General features: G+C 42.4%; 1 long non-coding RNA gene across 1 annotated transcript in view; it reads left to right on the forward strand.

The window, feature by feature from the left end:
- The window catches only part of LOC147034522 (uncharacterized), a 110,743-nt gene extending 106,311 nt beyond the window's left edge, over window positions 1-4,432 (forward strand). The window contains exons 4-5 of the long non-coding RNA XR_015059176.1: window positions 1,792-1,852; window positions 1,980-4,432. This is a non-coding gene — a long non-coding RNA (uncharacterized LOC147034522). The remainder of the gene's footprint in view (window positions 1-1,791; window positions 1,853-1,979) is intronic.
- Window positions 4,433-12,500: the final 8,068 nt, after the last annotated feature.

Consider the following 12,500-nt stretch of genomic DNA (forward strand, 5'->3'; position numbering starts at 1 on the left):
GGTCACAAGAGAATCTGTCAGTTCTCGAAACGAGTTCCATGTGGCCCAGGCAGATTTCTTCCCATGCCCCACGAATGCTGATACCGTGTCACATCCGGCCATGGAGTGGAAGATAGGGAGGGCACGTGCCTTCTGTGGACCGAGGGAGGCAGCTATTTCATGGGCAGGGACAAAATGACAATTTTTCCCCAATACAATGGTTGGAAATATAATAAATCAACACAAATGACATTTGTATTGTATTCCTTTGTAAATGCACATCACATGGAGTATTTATCACCTCTGAGAAACCTACAAAGAGAATAACAATGACAGATATCCCATGTTGTTAAAGTAGAATGGCGGCCATTTTGGAAAATGGCCGCCAAAGATGACCAAGGCAAAATCTCGAGTGGCTCCATATCCAGAATTGTTCAGAATACATTAGTCAACATATGTACCAATTTTGGTGCTTTTATGAAAAGTTGAACAATTGGTTTTCTATGCTGCAGTACTAATGGGCGGTATTTATAGTATGACCGGTAGAAAATGGATTTCAGACATTATTTTGTTTCCATCTTCGCTGTTATTCTATGCAGAAGCATTTTGATTCGACAGTATGAATCATAATTAACACTCCACCACACGTCTGCCTTCCCTTCCTCTCACCTCTCGCTGCCTTCCCTTTCCTCACCCATCCTCACTCTCCCACCTATTATCACTCTCCCTCCCTCCCCCACCCCTCCTTGCTCCCCCTCCATTCCCCCCCCCACATGTAGTGTACCCATCAGGCGAAGTGACGGGTTGCATTTGCTTGTGAAAATATAAATAAATGGTAAATGAAAAAAATTAATGCAGGTGAGCAACATGAGGCAATGGGGGATCACAGTAATTTTGCGTGCCAACAGACATCAAATTCCATCCATCCATCCATTGGGACCATACTCTGTGCAGAGCGTTGGTGCTGCCTCAGCAGTCTCCTTGGCTATTGGGCACAATCCTGGGCTGGTCGCCACTCCGACACAGTATACAAGCAAGCTGGCACTCATTTTGCCGACCTCGGAAGGATGACAGGCAGGGTCAACCTCACCTGGTATTAATTCAACAGCCAAGGACGATTTGAACTCGGCATCCTCGGATCCCAAGCCCACCACCCAAACCATTAAGCCAACACCAGGCATACATTGTCATATCTTGAGAAGAAAATATACTAATGCCATTTCTCGATTGAACTACAGCAATGCGATGTTGCATCATTCGTTTTGGTTTACGAACTGAAGCAATTTATTTTATTCAATCAGCATATTAGAAAGACGTCTTTTTCATGTATAATGTTGCAAGGAACATGTTTCCTCAAAAGAAAGAAGTGAAAAACGGTTTTCCAATGTATTTTATTTGCCATCAACTTTTTCAATCACAGTCCACAATTATCTTGTGTCGATCGCTTTGGGTGGTAATGTGTAAGGGCTCAGATATCATGTGTTTATCAAATGAAGGATCACTGGAGAGTTATATAAGCAATGACAACATGCAATGCAACCAGAAATTTTGTGACATTTGTCCTCAGTTATATTGGCACATTTTTGCTTAAACGCCAAAGTAATAAATAGACAGTGAAAGAGGAAACGTTTTTGGGGGATGTTATTATACTGAATATTCACTGAAGTTAAACCAAGTTTGCATTAGTTTTTCATCCTGTATCAGTAAAAATGGAATGTCGGTCAATATCACATTCATTACCTCCATCACTGAAGGTGAAGGACGTTATGTTTTCACCCCTTTCTGTCTGTTTGTACATCTGTTTGCGTGCAGGATATCTCAAAAAGGTTTTGGATGGATCTGGAAGAAACTTGGTGGACAAGTTGGGTGTGCGGTAAGGAAGAATTGATTCAATTTTGGTGAAGATCTGGATCCATATCCGGATCTGATAATTTTTAAGTGATTCTTCACCATTGAGAGATAGGGCGAAACCGATATTCATCCATCCATCCATCCATTAGGACCATACTCTGTGCAGAGCGTTGGTGCTGCCAAAGCAGTCTCCTAGGCTATTGGGCACAATCCTGGACAGGTCGCCACTCCGACACCGGATACCAGCAAGCTGCCACTCATTTTGCCGACCTCGGAAGGATGACGGGGAGCGTCAACCCCACCTGGTATTAATTCAATATCCGAGTGTGATTTGAACTCAGGATTCTAGGATCCCAAGCCCACCACTCTCACCATTAAGCCAAAACCAGGCATGAAACCTATATACAGCACGATATCTCAAAAGGTTTTGGATTGATTCCGATTAAACTTGCTGGACAGGTTGGGTGTGTGACCACGACAAATTGATTAGATTTTGGTGAAGATCCGGATCCGGATCCGACTACTGGAATTTCTAAAGTGATTCTTCATTATTGATAGATCGGGCTAAAATTAGTATATATCACGATATCTCAAAAAGTTGCGTACAGATTTGGACGAAACTTGGTGGACAGGTTGGGTGTGTCGCAAAGCCGAATTGTTTCGATTTTGGTGAAGATCCGAATCCGGATCTTAAAAGGAGAATTATTTAATTTTAAAAGTGATTCTTCACCATTGAGAAATGGGGCCAAAAACGATATCATACTGTATAGCATGATATTTCAAAAATGTATTGGGCCCGATATGTTCTCGTGGATCAGGCATTACGTGGTGGAGGTATGTGGTCCACTGAGTGCCCTTCTAGTTTACAATGTAATGCTCGATGCGGAATGAAACTGGAACCTCATTGCATCATGATACATCTTGAAATTATTGTTTGCCCATGATTCAAACTCAGTTTTTTTCTTCTGACAATTAACTGTCACAACTGACGAATGAAGTTTTTACAATTCTCCCCACATTTACAAGATTCAGTTCACTGCATTCTGCCTCTGTACCAGAAGCATTGTCCATCCAGCACAATGTCTTGTTGACCGACAGATAGATAATGAGCTGCATTCATGCATTAGGGTTTGGTTGTTGTTCTATTAGATCAATTTTATCTGGTCTCCATTGACTGAGGTCTGTCTGGACTTGACATATGTGGCTTTGCTTCAAGAGCAAGTTTCCAAATAGCAACTTGGTATTTGACGTGTTGTGAATGCTTGATTGAAGCATGTATGCCTGGTGGAAGCGAAATACTTTGCAGATTTCTGCTGAAAAACAGTTCATAACGGTATTCATTGACATCACCCCCCAGTTTTTCCAGACAGAGCACAAGTCAAAATTTTCTCAGCTCTCCGGGAGGGTTTCTGTAATTTTAAATTTGTCTCCTTGGGTTTTCATGCCCTCATTCGACTTTTTCATTTTTCATCCAGCATAATTAGGTCCATTACATGCTTTGCGCCCTTCCTAGTAAATGCACAGTTACTATCACACCAAGTAATCCACATGTGCCTGGAAGTGCATCACATAATGACGGCCCCGGCTTATCACAAATTACTTCCTCATCGAGTGCCCATTGTGGTTTATTGTCGCAGTGTGGAAAAGGAGAGTTGTTGCTAAGTCTATCTCTAGGTGACGAGAGAACTTTGGCATCTGCTTTTGGTGATCTGATAATGACTTGCTCGTCTTATGTCTGCTGCATATCCTCAGCATGTAAAGAGGCATGTGTCAGCCTCTTTCTTGTGTAGACTGAAATTGCATAACTGCTATGCTGAAGACATTTCAATCTTTGATCATTCCACTTGCAGCACTTAAAGATGTACCACGTAGTGTGTATATGTTTGGTATAATGTCTTGTGGTGAATCAAAAAGTCATTCATTCCGTGACATCTCAGTTATGCCAAGACTTCACATTAACAAAATTTGGTTGCTTTTCAAAATGTCTTCCAGCTAACCCATAAAGAAGGGGACGTTCCCTTGTATTTCTTCTTTATAACCTGAGAATCTGTCAAATACCTTGCATGATGCTGGTTCATAAATGCATCTTCAGTTCACTTTGAAACTTCATGTAATTTTAGCTAATGTTTTAGTTTCAAAGAGCACCATTGACATGCCTCCTGGTAATGACAATTTTATCTTAACCAACACCATAAAATTATCATGAGAGCCACAGTTAAAGGTTAAAAGGATGACCACTTGATATCTTGCATTGTAGGTAGCATCCACTGACCATAGCCTCATTCTTCATTTGATATATACATCTATAAAATGTGCTGTACAACCATATGGTCCATAATTCCTTGTTCCTCCCCCTTAGCAAATACCATTCTGCATTATCGTCCAGGTAGGATACTTCATGAAGTGACTCATATAGATGTTTAGTCTTTCTTGCTGGGCTATAAAGTTGAAATTTTGCATACTGATGTAACTCTAAGCCAATATTCCAGAAAAAAAAACTTGTAGAATTGTTTTGTAAATATCTATAAATGAAAATGTCCGCAAAAGAAAGTCGACGGTTGGAGCTTTGCTACCACTCATGGAGGGTCACATAATAAAAGACAATGGCAAGTCACGTGATCTTGTACAGGCACAATCGCTCCCTTAGGGAACAGGTGTTTTTTGGTTTTTATGGCGGTATTATTTGAGAAGTATTTGTGGCGTTTCGCTTGTCTACAACGGAGTCAACATGAGTTGTTAAAGCCATTACGATGTCCAGTCAGTCAGTCTGTCACTCAGTCTGTCATTCATTCAGGCAGTGGGTCCACTATATATTGAAAAAAGTGACAGAGATGGGACAGTTCTTTCAGTCCTTTTTATTCAGACTTTTTAGTCCTTTTACCCTTTTTAAGACCCTTTCGACACTTTAGACCCCTGTGAACTCATTAAGACCATATAGACCCTTAAGATCTTTAAACCCCATCTACTATTAGAATGTACCCTTTGGATCTTTCGACCTTTAGATGATTAGACCCATTAAGACCGCTTTTAACACTTTGGACCCTCTCGACCTTTTAGAAAGCTTCGACCCCTTGACCCTATAGATCTTAGACTTTTACACCCCTTTAGGGTCTAAAATCATCATTTTTCGGTGCCAAGATTAAGGTGCCAAGTGCCAAGAAACTCTTTGGCAGAGCCACTTGTGGTCATGGAAATTATGTGCAACATTTGGAAATACTGCATCTTGCAGTTGTTGAAGTGTTGCAACTGTTTTCCCAATGTTGTTTATCGAGATAGTTACATCTTGATTTTCAGATGCCATGACTCCATTTCCAAGTTTCAGCAGGCTTGCAGCAAATCCACAGCAGGTGAATCACCTGTTAGAAGCATTTGCATGTTGGCCATCAGGCTGAGTCGCTGAATGATGTTCCAAATGTTAGCTCTCATACAAGCCTCGACAATGTATGCAAAAGAAAGGGTTAAGGGATCCTCTCACGTGACAAAAACGAATGCAATGTTTTTCATCAATTTAGAATCCACAGACAAAACACACAGACACACAGACGGGTGAAAACATAACATAACCTCCGCCTCCCTTCGGTGGTGGAGGTGATGCAGAGTGAATAGATTTGAGAGAAAGATAAAATTTATGTGAGCAGTCTGACTATACTCTGCCGTACATAACAACACTGTTGGGAAAAGATTTTTTTTTGTGTGTGAACGTTGTCGAGGCTCATATGAGGGCTAACACACAACGCTCAGTAAGGGGGGCATGAGACAAGAGGGGTGGGAGAGGGAAGGGCAAAACAATGGGGAACAGAGACATTAGGAGATCTGTGGAGGGGAGAGGGATGGGGCGGGGAACACGGGGTATACAAGATCCACCTACATGACAAAACATAATCCATAAACTATTTAAATCGATCCCAAATGGAGTTGAATTGAGGCAGTTCGGTCATACTGATTATTCATTATACGTAAAGACAGATTTGATTTTTTTCCTTTTATAATAAGTGTTGTATCCTTAAGAGTTCATAGAAATCCGTTGAAAGTGCTTTTGGTTTCATATTACCTTCGCCTCCAAAGGTGGACATAGGTTATGTTTTCACCCCTGTCTGTCTGTTTGTCTGTCTGCCTGTGAACAGGGTATCTCAAAAGGTTGTGGATGGATTCAGACGAAATTTAGTGGACAGGTTGGGTGTGTGACAAGGACAAAATGATTAGATTTTGGTGAAGATACGGATACTATAATGTTTTAAAGTAATTCTTCACCATTGAGAGTTGGGATCAAAAATGATATTTATCATGATATCTCAAAAAAAGTTGTGGACAGACTCGAATGAAACTTGATGGATGAGTTGGGTAGGTGACAAGAACAAGCCAATTAGAATTTGGAGGTTCGGATCCAAATCCGGTCTCTCAGTGGGATGCAAAACGAAAATTGTTCAGCCTGGTGGAGGTATGCACTCTACCGAGTGCCATTCCATTTTATTTTATCACTTCTCAAATAATAAATATCCTAATGGACTCGTACATTTGTGCTTTTTCTAACCACTGACTCACTCACTGATGTGATTATTTAGTACCTTGTAGGTGGGGTTAAGAGCTGAAATTTTGCAGATTGACGCAACTCAAAGCCGTAATCCCCTGGAAAAATGACAAAACAGTCAGAAAATGTCCATAAATGAAGATATCCATAAATAAAGTTTGGCCGGTGCAAACTCACTCTGTCCACTGAAGGTCACATGATGCAAGACAATGGGACGTTCGGTGATCTTTCATTGGCACGATCACACCCTGAGGGAGCTGGTGGTTCTCAGTTTTATGGCGGTTCGATTAGAGAGGGTGCCCGTAAACAATTTATCATTTAGAGACAATGGCAAGCAAGTATTGCAGTGCATATTTGAAAGCATTGCACGTTTACATTTACAGTCGGACTTCTGTGTCAGGCACCATGGTTACGACAAACATTCAGAACATGTTTTCATCAATGCACATACAAATTCCCTGTATGCGTTATCCACGTCGCTGGAAATGAACCTGGAAATAAAGAAAGATCACTTTGGCCTGGCAAATTGAATGCAGATGTGTGGCCGCACATTTAAAAAATCCTCCAAATACAGTTAAGATTGCCCAAACCGATTTTGCAAAACTTCAAATGAAACAATTTCCATACAACATTTTATTCTTCCTTGCATTTTTGCATCACTCTGCCACTGAAATATACTGCTCTACAAATGCATCTATGCTACTGAGAAAGAGTGGCGTATTAATGTTGCCTTGCAACCATTTTGAGTGGAAACTCCACCTCTTCAATGTGGATTCTACTTTTCAAAAGGTTCAAAATACTGTGTTTGTTTCGGTCACGCATGACCCACAATACTTTGTCGAGGCTCCATCCTTTTTCATTGCGGGGCATCAAGTGAGGAAGTTTCAATTTTTAAATCTTTTGTATGACTTGGTTAGGGTTCAAACCACAGAACTCCCAGACCCAGAGGGAGTGCTCTGATCCTGGTGGTGGAGTTGCGGTGCAGATAACGCGAATCGGCTCTGTTAACAATATGCAGTGTGGGAGCAGCTACAATAATGTGACAATTGCTGTTTGATTTTCACTTCAGTTTACAAGTTCCAGTTCCACTCCTTAACATTTATCTTCAACATAGAATCACTAACTATGATTGTTGGCATTGCCCAGCAATCAATTAGAATGTAAAGAATAGTTTTATTTTACAATTTTTGTCATATTTGCATTATATTAAAAATTATGATAGCTGGAAACAGTTAGGTCTAAAGAGCTCATTCTAAGTACTCATTCTTGAGACCTGAGTTATTTAGCTGCTCACAGAATGCAACCACAATCCACTTCATCAAATATATAAAGCTCTTTCACAATCCACGTCATCAAATCTAAAAAGCTTATTTTATTTTGTGCTCGCAAATACCACCTGTTGCTTCACTGACGGGAATACTAAGAGAGGGGGCAGAGAGATTGTGGGTGGGGGTGGGAGGAGAGGGAGGGGGAGAATGGCATGAGAAAGGGATGGAGGGAATTAAGATGGGGGGCATTGAGCGTGGGGAGGAGAGAGAGAGGGAAGGAGGGGGGCAGAGAGGAGCAGATGGGAGGAAAGAGAGAGAGAGAGAGAGAGACAGGTAGGAGACAGCAAATAAGACCAAGGCTTACCTTGCCATGTTTAACCCCCCCCCCCCCCGGGGATCTTTGACTGGTCGAGGGTTAAACATCACCATCACTGCTGCGCCTCAACACAAAGCGCCATTTACTGTGTGTTTTGTGTTTTACAGCGATGGCCCCGTTTCACACGGGGCGGCAAAGGTTTCATAGGCTTGAACTGTGTCCTCCTGAGCCAGACAGTATGGACAACTGACTGAAGTACAACACATTGGTTGGGAGATCGCAGGTACAAGAGGGCAGAATGCAGTCATTGTTGCTGTGTTTGCTTCTGATCTTTCTTTTTGCTGTTGAGAAGTTTCAGTTGCTCTGGATTTTTGTTATTCCTCGTTTTTTTTGTCATCTTTGTGTCCTTCTGCCTTTTTTTTCTTGTGTCTTTCTTCTTCTATCAGCCCCTCTTTCCTCCTTTGTTGTCTTTTCATTGTTCTTCTGCCTTACTCCTTCTTCTGCCTTACTCCTTCTGTGTTTCTCTTTCTGCCTTTCTTCTTTCCTCTTTCCTCTTTCCTCTTTCTGCCTCTCTTCTCCAGCATTATTTCTTATTCTTCAGCACTTAAGAGTTCACATCACATTTTATCAGTTTTTGACTTTTTTTTTATAAAAAATCCTTGTAGAGCTTCAGGAAAGACAATGTTTCTCCATGTGGAGCCAAGATGAAAAGATTTTGTCCATTGCAAACTCTGGAGCAAGCAACGTAGAGTTGGCTATGAGAAAAGCGTGGGCTTTTCAGGTTGAGGCCGACAACTTTGAGTGATTGTCCTTGTACCTTGTTCATGCTCATGGCAAAACTGGAGCCTTCTAAATTGAAATGGCATGTCAGATGGGATGATTGGAATGTGTGGAAAGAAGACATCCTGTCCTGCTGCATGGCCAGTCATGATTGTGGCTTCAATGACATGTGGCACAAGTTTCTTGACAGCCAAACGTGTTCCATTGCAGAGCGTTGGTGGGTCCAGATTCCTGAGAAATATAATGGGTGCACCAATCTTGAGCTCCAGATCGAGAGGAGGCACACCTGGTAGTTCCAGAGTTAAGAAATTCTGTGGGGTCGTGGACTGCTTCATATGTGTTTGGTACAGTGCCAACCGACTTGTATATTCGCATTGTGCCAGGTAACTGTGTAAGAAAACCTCTGTTTGTGGAATTGGTGGCATCATTTTTCGGTGCCAAGATGGCTCTTTGGCAAAGGCACTTGTGGTCATGGAAGTTATATGCAGCATTTGGAAATACTGCTTCTTGTAGTTGAAGTGTTGCAACTGTTTTCCCATTGTTGTTCGTTGAGATAGTTCCATATTGATTCTCAGATACCATGGCTCCATTTACCAGTTTGAGCAGGCTTGCAGCAAACTCCACAGCAGATGAATCACCTGTCATAAGTACTCGCATGTTGGTCATTAGGCTGAGCTGCTGAATGTTGTTCCAAATGTATGAGGCCTTGAGACAGGTCTGCAGTTCATCAGCTTTGGTTCCATGTGGAATGACTGGCAGTGTCTGTCAAAAATCCCAAGCCAACACCAGTCACTTCACCCATTCTTCTGTCATCATGTCGAAGATCTTGCTGCGTGTGAGCAAAAGCCTCGAAGGCAGCTTTGTGAGACATTGTACGTTTATCCCAGACAATGAGCCAGAACTCCTGCAGGATTTTAGCTTTGCCAGTACGCCTACCAATGTTGCAGGTTGGTGCCTCCATACTTGCCAGATTTAAGGGTAAGTTGAAGACTGAGTAAGATGTTCTTCCTCCTGTCAACAGTGTGGGAGCAATGCCCGATAATGCCACTGCAAGGGCACTCATGTTTCTCTGCCGAATTTTTGCCAAAAGGAGATTGAGGAGAAAAGTTTTGCCAGTTCCACCAGGAGCATCCACAAAGAAAGTGCCACCACTCCCATTGAAAACTGCTTGTGTAATCTTATTGAAGGCTTCTCTTTGGTCTGGAACCAGACATGGCTCATTCTCCTGCATGTATTCAGCAAGCTGTTCCATGTTGTAGCTGGTCTCTCTCAAGATTTCATTTGTGATCTCATTGTCATTGTGTGGTCGAGGGTCAGGAAGGGCAAAAGTTTTGAGGTCCGAGCCACCCAAAGCCTTGATCTTGTCTTGAATGATAATGAGAGCTTGATTGAAGATTGCATCACTGTTGTCCAGTTCCAGGTTAGGATTTTGCACTTGTGTGTGATGCAAAATGTCCCCTGCCAGATTCTCCTTGTGGTTGTTGAGGATTTAACATGGCACATGTCTGCAACATGATGGCAAATAGGTTTTGCAGCATCCATGGTGATCGAGTTGCAGCTGCCGTCTCCAATGTGCTGTTCCAGTGTATATCATCCTCCAGGAGTCCTCTGAGATGGCAAGCTTGTTTGTAAGCTTCACAGATTGTTGCATCCACTGTTCACAAGTCCTTAAAAGATGTTGGACCTTTGACCTCATGCAGAAGCAGTCTCAGGTAAAAGCATTCAAAATTAATTGGAATTATTAGGGAACAATGTACACACGGCCAAGTGCATCACTGACTTTGATAGTACAGTTTGCCCTGCGCTGCGGTGAGCCCACTTCTTGCTGCCAACATTCCATGTGCAGTACTTGGGTATCTGATGATATAACAGTGTCTCAGCAAATTCATCATCCTGGCAGAGATTGAAGAAAGCAGTGAGAGTTATGTCTTGTGGGACTTGGGTGCACTCACATACATTCTCTTTAGTGAAGTTCACTCTCTGGCCATTCTCAAGGTGCCCACTGAGATGAACCACAGTGTGATGTCACTCATGAATTGGGAAGTTCAGGATCCTCCAGATGGTTTCATTGCTGCTGATGTATCTTCCCATTTCATATTGCAGAACCTCATCATGCACATTCCCCATGTGCATGATGTCCCATCCATTGTCAGGCCAAACACAGCCATGTCAGATCCTTTGTTGACACACTTGCACACATATTTGATGGATTTCACAGAGTGGCAGTACTCAACATTTATGTGTGCATGGAATAGCCATGTGAGGAATGGACAGTGTGGAACAATCCATCTGTTGTCAACTTCAACCTTACAACCACAAACTCTGATGGTTGTGACTCCACCATGTTCTAGCTTTCTCCGACGATACAGTGGGTATCCATCTTGTCCAGTCTGTGTCTGTTTGAGAAGATATCGTGGGAACCTTTTTGTGCATTTGTTATCTTTCATGCATGTTGAGTTTGAATTGATGATTCCACAGGGACCATGCACCTTCTGTGTTTTGACAGTGCTGAACAGAAGTGGATCAATTACTGGGTCTGGAAGTTCAGCACTGATGAAGTCATCCACTCTGTGCACATGAAGTTCATCTTGAAGCCAAGTCAGAATGTGGGCATGTGGCAAGCCATGCTTTTGCCACTCAATTGTGGACATGTAGCACTTAATGGCTCCAAAAATGTTTCCCTTAGTGATGACATTCATCAATGCCTTCATTTTTTGTTGGAATACTCTTGCCAGCAAATCATGTCGATGCTGTGGTTTTTGGCTTGGCATCAGTTCATTATCCACTTCCTTCCAAGCTCGATTGCAGGTGAAGGTGATGAAGAGATCAGGACGGCCATAGTTTTGCACATGTCCTGGCATCCTGAATGCGCTCATGCATGTAGCATGGACCACCTGTGAAGCTGGAAGGCAAGATTACCAATTGCCAACATTGGCAGCATTTCCATCATTGTTCCTGGCATCCCTGAGGTCAACATAGTTTTCGACTCAGAGTTTATTTTGGTTCTTTCGAATGAATCTCAGCCTTTCTGCCTCATTTTTGTCCACAGCATACATGTCCACGGCAACTTGGTGGAGGAGATCTTTGCAACGCAAGATGTGATTGAAGTTACCAGCTCTCAGCATAATCCTGTAGGCATAAAAGTCCATGTCAGAAATGTTCTTTTCACGTGGCAGTGCTGTTGCTGGGTGTTTGTTGCAGTTTAATATCCTATCCATCATCACCCTGCCAGAAAATTAGTGGATACTTCAGTGCATCATATGATGGGTGTGTCTCAGCAAGTCTCTGGAGGGAGTTGTTTCTGAGTTGCAGCACAATATCTTGATTGCCATGTTATTCACCAGACAGAATGACAGCCACTTCTGATGTGGAGGATGCATTGAAGTGCCGCTCTGCTCCCCAGCTGGAGTTTTGTCTGAATGAATGACAATTTTGGACTCTGGTGTCATCTTTTCCATGGCACACTTGAAATGCTGAACATCGTTGTTTTCCTTCTGGAGCATCTCTTGCAACTGCAACACAACTTCCAGCATGGTTTGAATGACATTGTTGCAGCGCTGTTCTGCAGGAATTTTGTCTCTTCATTTGATCGTGGCTGTAGACTGCCAATCTGATGATAAACCTGTCCCTGCACTTTAAATGTGGGCATGTAGCCAGATTCTCTGATCTATTTTGTGGTTCCGAAAGATGGCATGTTGAAGCATGAGTTGCATCTTATGATGTTGCTTTGCAAATGACTTGCATTTGGAGTGTTGACTGTCAACAATGTACGAAGAGG

This window comes from Eptatretus burgeri, chromosome 1 (genome assembly GCF_056783735.1).
Source record: "Eptatretus burgeri isolate ZD-2024b chromosome 1, Ebu_testis_v1, whole genome shotgun sequence".
Taxonomy (NCBI): Eukaryota; Metazoa; Chordata; class Myxini; order Myxiniformes; family Myxinidae; genus Eptatretus; species Eptatretus burgeri.